Below are 11,071 nucleotides of genomic sequence, written 5' to 3' on the forward strand. Positions count from 1 at the left end.
AGCTATTTTTCAATAGATTTCAAACCAAAACTAGTCAGAAGATATAAAAATGAACACTACATATTAATGAAAGGAACAATATAGGCTGGAAAGATGGCTTAGCAGTTAAGGAATTTTCTGGTAAAGCCTACAGAAGGTCAAGTTCCTTAGTACCAACATAAAGCCAGAAGGACAAGGTGGAACATGCATCTGGAGTTCATTTACAGTGGCTGGAGGCCTTGGTATGTCCATTCTCTCTCACATTATATATATTATATATAATATACATATATATTATATATTAATATATATATATTACCCAAATGAACAAAATCAGAGACAAAAGGGAATTGTTTCAGACTCCAATAAAATCCAGAACATCACTAGAGAATACTTTAAAAATGTATATTTCAAGAAGCTTGAAAATTAGAAGACATAAATTTTTAATTTATTACTTTATATATATATATATACACATATATATATATATATAATATGTATATGTACACACATATATATATTAAAAATTAGTTCTTTGTTTAAAAGGAACAATGTATCAAAATATATAACAATTGTTATAATTTATACACCAAATATTGGGGCTCCTAATTTCATAAAACAAACACTAAAAGACTACAAGAGATCACATAGATCCTGATACAACAATAGTTGAAGTCTTCAATACCCTGCAGTCATATTTAGATAGGTCTTTCAGACTAAAAATAAGCAAAGAAACTTCAGAGCTAAACTATGCCACAGACCAATTTGACTTAATAGATATATACAGAATATGTCAATCCAGCAGATATGGAATGCACATTTTTCTCAGAGGCACATGGAACCTTCTCCAAAATCAACCACATGGTAGGCCACAAATCAAACTAGCAAATATCCCCCAAAATGTAGGTAGGTGATCCTACCAGACCACAGTGAAATAACAGTAGGAATCAAGAGCTAGAGATATGGTTTAGAAGTTGAGCACTTGCCTGTGAACCCTAAGGACCCCAGTTCAAGGCTCGATTCCCCAGGACCCATGTAAGCCAGATGCACAAGGTGGCACATGCATTTGGAGTTCATTTGCAGTGGCTGGAGGTGCTGGTGTGCTCATTCTCTCTCTCTCTCTCTCCCCTTCTTTCTTTCCCTGTCTGTCACTCTCAAATAAATAAATAATTTTTTAATTTTTTTTTTAAAGTAGGAATCAATAGCAAAAGAGAATACAGAAGCTACACAAATTCTTGGAGACCAAAAAAACGCACTTTTGGATGACTAATGGGTTATTGGATAAGTCAAGAAAAGAAGTTAATAAATTCCTAGAAACAAATGAAAATGACAGTACAATATACCAGGTTCTCTGGGATATAGCCAAGACAGTCCTAAGACGAAAGTTTATGCTGTAGATTCCATATTAAACAATCAGAGATGTCAGGTAAACATAATGACAAGGATCTAGGGAAACAATCTAGAGCCCATCCAAAACCTAGTACAGGGCAATAAGTAATAAAGATCAGGGCATAAATGAATGAATGGACACTAAAAGGAGAGTGCATAGGATCAACCAAAGGAAGAGTCTGTTCTTTGACAAAGTAAACTGACAAAAAGGAGAAGGGAAGCTGGGCGTGGTGGCACATACTTTTAATCCCAGCACTTGGGAGGAAGAGGTAGGAGGATCATGAGTTCAAGGCCACCCTGAGACTACATAGTGAATTCCAGGTCAGCCTGGGCTACAGAGAGACCCTACCTCAAACCGCCCCTCCCCCGAAAAAAAGAAGGAAGACACAAATGAACAAAATCAGAGACAAAAGGGAATTGTTTCAGACTCCAATAAAATCCAGAACATCATTAGAGAATACTTTAAAAATGTATATTTCAAAAAGCTTGAAAATTAGAAGACACAGACAAATTTTTAAACATACATAACCTACCAAAGTTAAAACTGGAAAAGAGCAATGACTTAAACAGACTCATTACTAGCAAAGGGGTTAAACAGTAATTAAAAGTTTCCTCACAAATAAAATCCCAAATTCAATTAATTTCCTGCTGAATGCTATCAAACTATTAAGGAAGATCTAATGCTAAGTATTCTTAAATTGTTTCACCAAGTAAAAATGAAAGAACATCTATGAAATTCATCCTACAGAGCCAGTGTTACCCTGATTCCAAACTCAGATAAAGATATAACAACAAAAAGGAAAATTACAGACCAATTTTGCAGATGAACATAGATACAAAATATATCAAAAAAAAAGATACTCAGAATATGAATTCAAGAACACATTAAGAGGCTGGAGAGATTGCTTAGCAGTTAAGGTACTTGCCTGCAAACCAAAAGGCCCAGGTTTGATTCCCTAGTACCCATGGAATGCCAGATGCATGGGTGGTGCAAGCTTTTGGAGTTTGTTTGCAGTGGCTAGAGGCCCTGGTGTACCATTCTCTTTTCTTTCTCAAACAAATAAACAAAATATGAAAAACAAAAACAAGATCAAGTTTAGAAGATCATCCACCATGACCAAATGTACTATATAATGGCCATGGAGGGGGGGGTCAGTATACATAAGTTAATAAATATAATACACCACATAAATAAATTTAAGAATACAACTGACATGGTCATCTCAATTGTTGCAGAAAATGCATTTGACAAAGTTCCACACGCCTTCATGATGAGAGTCCTAGAGCTAATAGGCATACATGGAACATATGTAAAACAATAAAGGCCATATTGTGACAAGGCCACAGCCAACATTATACTAAATAGAGAAAAACTAAGACCACTTCCTCTAAAATTGAGAATGAGATAATGATGCTACTCCTGTTCAACATCATGTTTAAAGTCCTAGCTAGAGAAATAAGACAAGAAGATATAAAGGGAATAAAAATAGGCAAGTCAGGGGCTGGAGAGATGGCTTAGTGGTTAAACGCTTGCCTGTGAAGCCTAAGGACCCCAGTTCGAGGCTTGATTCCCCAGAACCCCTATTACCCAGATGCCCAAGGGGGTACATGTGTCTGGAGTTCATTTGTTGTGGCTGGAGGCCCTGGCATGCCCATTCTCTCTCTCTCTTTGCCTCTTTCTCTCTCTGTCTGTTTCTCTCACATAAATAAATAAACAAAAAAAAAAAATTTAGAAGAAACTATCACTTTTTGTAGATGATTCTACACTTACAAGATACTATAAAAACTATGCAAAGTTGCAAGGTATAAAATTATCATACCAAATAAGTAGCTTTCATGTACACCAAATGAACTCACAGAGAAAGAAATCAGTAAAACATTCCAATTACAAGTGGCAAAAAAATTTAAGTAGCTAGGAATAAACCTAGCCAAAAAATGTGAAACACCCCTATAATGAAAACCTGAAGATACCAAAAAGTAAAAATTAAAACCATAGAAGGTAATGGTCAAGGGAAAGACCTTTCTTGCTCCTGGATTGACAGAATTAATATTGTGAAACTGACTATGTTCCCAAATGTAACATACAGTTAAGACAATCCTCATCAAAATTCCAATGGCTTTCCTCACTGAACTGTAAGAAAACAATCCAAGAATTCATATGGCAATAAAAAAGCCCACAAGTAAACAAAGCAATTATGAGGAGAAAGAAAGAACATAGCAGGAGGTGTCAGGATACTTGACCTCAGAGTACACAACAGAGGAGTAAGCAACAAAAAACAGACCAATGGAGCAGAGTGGAAGACCCAGTAATAAATCTACACGGCTTTGCTGCCTAAGTTGTGACAAACAAGCCAAAAATATGTAGTTGTTAAAGAGACAGCCTATTTAAGAAATGGTGCTGGAAAAACTGGATATCCACCTACAGTGAATAAAATTCTATCTGTATCTTTCACTCTGTACAAATACAAATTCATAGTGTACTAAAGATCTTAATATAAAATCTGCAATGTGGAAACTGCTAAAGGAAAATGTAGGAAATGCACTTCAACATACAGGCATAGGCAAGAACTTCTGAACAGAATTCTAGTAGCACAGACAGTAGCCCCGACAGTTAACAAATGAGACTGTATGAAGTTAAAAAGATTCTGTATAGCCAAAGGAACCATGAGCAAAGCAAAAGACAGCCCCACAGAATGGGAGGAAATCTTTGTCAGTAATATTTTTGATATGGGTCAACATCCAGAATTTATAAAGAACTCCATTACATATCAAAATCGAACAAATAAGCAACCAATTACCACAAGGCTACAAAATGGACTGATAATAGGAGAAAAAAACCAAAAATGATCAATAACTATTTCAAGAAGTGTTCAACATTCTTAACTCTCAGGGAAATGTGAATTAAAATCACTTTAAGATACCATCTTACCCTAGTAAGAATGGCTATCATTGGGAAAACTAACAATAAATACTAGCAAGAGAGTAGGAAAAGAGGAATCCTTACTGCTGGTGTGAGTGCAAACTCACATACCCATTATGGAAATTGTATCAAGATTTCTCAAAAAAAATTAGAAATAGAACTGCCATATGACCCAACTAAATAACTCCTGGGCATATATCCTAACGAATTTACACTGTACTGTAGAGATGCTTGCTGATTCATGTTTATTACTGCTCTACTTACAATAGCTAAGAAATGAAACTATCATGTGGCAGTGTTATTTTTTTATTTTAAGAAATGCAGAGTTTATTCTGTCTTAAACATATAAGGATACTGCAAGAAAACTTTCTTCTACAAATTACAAAAGGCACCCTTACATGACACCAATATAACAACTTAATCCTGCAGAACTGTGAAAAATAAATACTGTTTAAATCATTCACTGTTTAAAATCCTTCATTCTGTGATGATTTTTGTAACACACAGAACTGACAAAGGCTCACTTTTGGGATCACAAGTGTTCTCAAGGCAAGACCTTCTTTGACTTTGAGAAACACATGCTTGTTCTTGCAGCAAAAGATCAAATATTCCGGCGTCTCATGCTCTAGAAGTGTTTTCCGTGCTGCCCGGTTGCCATGTGACCCACTGGTTACAATTTTTTTTTTTTAAAATTTTTGTTATTTTGATTATTTATTTGAGAGAGACAGAGAGGGACAGAAAGAGGCAGATAGAGAGAGGGAGAGAGAATGGGCACACTAGGGCCTCCAGCCACTGCAAATGAACTCTGGACACATGCGCCCCCTTGTGCATCTGGCTAACGTGGGTCCTGGTGAGTCGAGCCTCGAACTGGGGTCCTTAGGCTTCACAGGCAAGCACTTAACTGCTAAGCCATCTCTCCAGCCCTGGTTACAATGTTTTAACTCAGTTTCAGACAAAACAAATTTTTCAAATTGTTCTTTTGGTACGACTTTGAGGTATACAGTTGTTGCATTATATTTCTAGTGCCTAGATTCTATTAAGATAGGGATATACTTAGTATTAGTCAGGGTTCTCTAGAGAAACAGAATTGCTAGAATGAATTATTTTAAAAAGGGAATTTATTGGATTAGTTTACAGTAGTCCAATAGCAGTTGCAGGCCCGAGAATCACTGAACCTGGTGGCTGCTCAGTCCACGTGGCCAGATGCCTCAGCAGTCCCGACCTGGCACTGCAGATGGTGCTGGAAAGCCTGGAGGCTTCCTGAGGAGCCGCTGGGTTTCGATCCATGGGGGTCTTCAGTTGATGTTGGTCTTTAGTCCGTACTGGTCTTCGATCCACGCTAGAAGGTAGGGAGCAGCTCCGGCAGCCAAGTGGAAGGAAGGAAGAAAAAAAGGGAACTCTTCTACCCAGAGCTTCCTTATATCAAGTCCCTCTCTGAGCGGGGCCGCCCACTCTGGGGGAAGGGCTCACCCTGGGAGAAAGACCTCCTTCTTTAGTTGATCCTTCCTAGAGCAGCCTGTGGATTATTAAACAGATCAAGTTGACAACACCTTAACTATCACAGTCTATTATGCCAAATGAGTCTCAGAGCAAGCAGAGTTGTAAAGCTGGAGCAGAAGGCCAAAAGGTGAACGCTAGGACAGCCCACTCGGGCTATGGGAGCTGTGTGGAAGGATCAGAATATACTGCAAAAAAAGTGTGCTTTGTGAGGTGGAGAGGAGCAAATAGAGGTAGGTCCTCCTGGGCAGGGAATCAGCCCCAGACCAAGCAGTAGCAGCTTGAAGGCAGAGCAAGTAAAAGCAAGTGGATGGATGCTGGGAGCGGTGATTAGATGATGAGACTGGAACTGTAGAGCAGCTCCTGTTTTGATGCTTTGCTGGTTTTCTTTTTCTCTATTTCCATGTGCACTTTCTGGAAAAGTGAGCTTTCTACTTCTTATATATTTTCCTATTATACATCAATCAAATATTTATTTAGGTGGTCAAAATCATGTTAACCTCAGATGATTTGGTTGTAAGTCCCACACAGTGATTTCCATTAAATAAATTACTTGTTTAATCAATTTAAAGATATGATTTTATTAATGTTTAATCAATGCTTTAGTTTTTAATTTTAAAGTAACATTTGTTATGAATTCTTAAGGCATGCAACATCATACTATGGAATACACATAGGTAGTAAGATGGCTGGCTATATGGTGTAGTCCTTCATTCAGCATAGCATAGGATACAATCAAGAGGCACAAAGCATGAGATGTATGAGGCATCTGTTGGTTTTGCATGTCACACTGCTTTATAATAAACAAGTAAACAAACAAACAATAAATAAAAAAATGCATTTATAAGTGCAAGGTATATAATCTAAAATGATAAAAAAATAAAATAAACCAGCCACACAGCTGTTGATGAGGACTATCAAGTATTATGAACTGTCTATACCTGTTGTGCTATATATAGAATTGCTTACACCAACATCATCATAAGCAAGTAAGTAATGCATTGTGCATGGTGCCAAGCTACATATCACTAAGCAACAGGAACTTTTCATCTTCATTATCATCTTAAGGGACCATCTGTGGATCTGCTTCTCACCAAGGTATCAAAATACAGCATATAACTGTATAAATATTTTAGAAATATTGTAAATAGATCACATTTTAATAAATCACAACACATTGTAAAAGCATAATGGGAACAAGATATTTAAAAAATCTCTAGATTTCTAATCTTTTAATGTGAGCACCATCTTTAATTGGCTTTTTGTAAATGCAGATTTTCACCTTTCAGTAGCAAGTAGCCCATAGTGTGCATTTCATTTAAAGAGATACAAGCGGTTGTAGAGGTTGTTCAGTGGTTAAGGCACTTGCCTACAAGGCCTGACAACCCACATCTCATTCCCCAGTACTCATATACTGGCCAGATGGACAAATAGTGCATGCATATGGAGTTTGAAGTGTCTAGAGGCCCTGGTGAATCCATTCTCATTCTCTCTCCCTCTGTCTTCTCTCTGCTTGCAAATGAATAAATAAATTTTTTTAAAAATAAAAAAAGAAATACAAGATATTTCTCAGAACAAAATGTTATATTATATAATGTTATTTTATCTTATAAGTTTCAAAAAATCACAACAAAAGAAATGTAAGTTAATTTCATATCTAAGATAAATGTACTGGAAAATGGTTCAGATGCCTTTTGAAAGAGTTAACATACTACTGGTGGACACCAAGAACTCTGTCCAGAGACTGTACCCGCCTCTCCCCTCCCCGCTCAGCTACCTTGAAAACCCCAGAGGAGTCCTATACCTGGCTGGTGAAGGATTTCCAAGAAGTCCTGTGCCTTCACACTTGCTAATGCTTCTTACCTAAAACCTCTCTGACGTGATGCTCTGCGGACACTTTGCCTTTCCAGTCTCTGTTGTTGAGATGTGGTGTCCCTCTATGACTAAGACTTTCCTCCAATAAAGTCTAATTCTTCTGTTTTGTTGTTATTTCTACTTGTCCTTTTCTTTTTCTAATGCCTTTTCATTGATTCTTTTGGGAGGGGGCACATCTCACTTTAATTGAAAGCCATCATTTACAGCACATTCAGCCATGAACAAGCAGGAGGGCTGCTGGCTTCTGAACATACAAATACATCAATGTCCTTTGTGTTCAAGAGCGTTCCACAGGGAAACCAGCTACCTAATCTTTCTAGACATTCTAAAGGATAATTAGCCATTCTGAGAAATTCAAGAGTTGGAAGTATCTTACAGGACAGAGAATAAAAACCTTTTCCCATTTCTTTTAGGCAGACAAGTATGAGCAATTCTACTTGGTAGGGAGATTGAGTTAGGGCAGGACACTATAAAAAGGAGGTGCCACACAAGCAAATCAGTTTTCCTGAAACAGAGACTTCCTGGCATCTCAGCTCATTGTCTGTTGGTATCAGGTCATCTCAGTAGAGAAAATGGAGAACATCTCTAATCAGCAAATTCAAAATGCCTCTTAGGGACAGGAAGGAAATTTTTATAACACACATAAAGGCTCTTATTTACCTGTAGCAATTAATATTCTTGTTTTCATAAGGGATGGTTCTATATACTGGAATGGTTTAAGAAAAGTATTGCCTAACTTTAATTTAATTTTAGCCTTTCAGAAGAGATAGGTAAGAGAGAGAAAGAGTAAATATGGTGAATTCAAGAGCCACCTAGATTTTGGGGGGGAAGACTAGGGAAATTTGTTACACCCACACCCCTCGGGAAAGAATCCTATAGCTACGTTATCACAGTCAACCAGCTAAAGCACATGACTGCCACAACAGGAATCCAACTTAATATTGAAATCATAAAACGTGGTGTTTGACAACAAACAGGCTCAAAGAGCTCATCTTTGTGAAATCACAGAACTATGGCTCAGGTGGCTGGAGTCACACCGCTGCACTCAGCTCCACCAGGCTTACACTTAGGCAGACACGAATGGTGGTAGTGGGTCCTTGGTGGTGCCAGTCACTGCAGTGCCCTTGTCAAGTGGGAGCCACAGCACCGTGGTATCATTGCAAGTAATGTAAACCAGGACATCAGAGGAGTTCCTGCCGTAATACAGTTCCAAACACAGTTAATCAAGATAATGCTGGTAAACAGAAGGTAGGGTTCACTGACATAATATTTCTGTAGGGAAAATCAGGAGGCATCTGCCATACATATTCCTGGGTGGAGTTTGAATAAACAAGCACAGTGATAGCCACCAAGGTGTTCAGGGCAGAATCGAAGATCTGGTAACAGAAGAACGGGATGATCCAGGCATTGTGTTGCTTGTATGCTCCATAAATAGCCCTCACACATATCAGGATCATGAGAAGAGAAATCACAGGTGTTGGCATCATCCATGAACTCAGAGTCCCCTCTAAGCTCAGAACTTGAAAAGCGATACTGGTCTGGATCAGCCAGAGTGCTCAGGAAAATCAACAGGAGCACCTCCTTGACGATCAGGCACCACACTCCGGGCAGGATGGCGCGACCATCCTAGTCGCTCGGGCAGCGGGCGTGACGCCCTAGCTCGCACCCAACTTGGACAGAACGGAGAGGGCGCGGTCCCCGGGGCCGGAGACCTTCCTGCCGCCTCCCTGGGGCCTGGCCGCGGACCCACAGGCTGTGCTCTGCACTAGAGTTCTGCGCAGTGGCGGCTGGGGAAGGGCCATTGATTCTTCTTCTTCTTCTTCTTCTTCTTCTTCTTCTTCTTCTTCTTCTTCTTCTTCTTCTTCTTCTTCTTCTCCTTCTCCTTCTCCTTCTCCTTCTCCTTCTCCTTCTCCTTCTCCTTCTCCTTCTCCTTCTCCTTCTCCTTCTCCTTCTCCTTCTCCTTCTCCTTCTCCTTCTCCTTCTCCTTCTCCTTCTCCTTCTCCTTCTCCTTCTCCCTCCTCCCTCCTCCCTCCTCCCTCCTCCCTCCTCCCTCCTCCCTCCTTCTCCTTCTTCTTTTAATTTTTATTTATTTATTTGCGAGCAACATACAGAGAGAGAGAGAAAGAGGCAGATAGAGAGAGAATGCGAGCGCCAGGGCTTCCAGCCACTGCAAACGAACTCCAGACGCGTGCGCCCCCTTGTGCATCTGGTTAACGTGGGTCCTGGGGAATCAAGCCTGGAACCGGGGTCCTTAGGCTTCACAGGCAAGCGCTTAACTGCTAAGCCATCTCTCCAGCCCCCATTGATTCTTTTTAAAAAGACAGTTCATAAAGACCTGAGCATGCCAATTTTAATGGAAAACTTATTAAGTACTAACTTACTAAGCTTGAACATAGTAGAGATCTCACGAATTAATGAATAGGAGCATCTGATGTATGGGACACTCAATTCCAGCATGCTAGAGTTAGTGGCTCCCATTTAATCCACATTTCCTGACTTTAACATAGGCAAAGTTTCCAGCACTTCTGGAGGTGAACATATAATGCCAATGTAAATTCATGCCCACTGCTAAGGGGGAGCCAGCAGGATGGAAAAGTGTGAACTCTGCCAACTCAGCCTAGGCATAATTAGCTTTGTATTTATACGACCTTTTTACAAAATGGAAGCTGAAAATCTGAGGGCAAAATGGAACTACTATTGGCAAATCGCCTGGCCATGGTTAACTGACTTTCCCCCTGTTTCCTGCTCTCCTCTTCTCTTGAGATATAAGCTTCTATAAACATGGTCACCGTTTGCTCTTCCCAGCATTCGCTGGTCCCTTTCTGCAATGGCCTGTGTTTTACTTTTTAAACCTCATGACATATATATATATATACTGCAAAAAGAACTCATTGAGCACCATAGATTTGTTAGCTATAAACATGTTTTTATGAAAAGATGAAGCAGGGGAGATGTTTACTGAGCTTGCTGTACCAGTATAAGGGCCTGAATGTGATCCCAGCACCCACATGAAAAGCCAGCCGGGGGTGGGGATGGGGTGGGGGGAGGGTGCTGCAGAGGCTTGGGATCCCAGTGCCAGGAGAGGCTCAGAGTGCTGGGGAAGGATTGATGGGGCTACATGGTCAGCCAGGCTCACTGACAATCAGCTAGTTCCAGATTCAGACAGAGACTGCCTCAGGGACATAGGTGTAAGAGTAATAGAGGAGGAGACCCCCACCTCCTCCTCTGGTGTGTGCATGTGCAGGTACATGCAACTGCACACACATGTACCTACACCACACGTGCTAGACACACACCAAAATAAATTCCCAAAACAGTAATGACAAACCAAAAACATATAAAATTTGTGGACTAAATGAGAAACAAAAAATAATTTAAAAATAATTTTTATTTGCACTTAATTTGTAGTAA

The 11,071-nt window shown here is 39.5% G+C and overlaps 1 pseudogene; it reads right to left on the reverse strand.

The window, feature by feature from the left end:
- Positions 1-8,726: 8,726 nt before the first annotated feature.
- On the reverse strand, positions 8,727-10,443 carry LOC101598786 (annotated as a pseudogene).
- Positions 10,444-11,071: the final 628 nt, after the last annotated feature.

Source organism: Jaculus jaculus, chromosome 10 (genome assembly GCF_020740685.1).
Source record: "Jaculus jaculus isolate mJacJac1 chromosome 10, mJacJac1.mat.Y.cur, whole genome shotgun sequence".
Taxonomy (NCBI): domain Eukaryota; kingdom Metazoa; phylum Chordata; class Mammalia; order Rodentia; family Dipodidae; genus Jaculus; species Jaculus jaculus.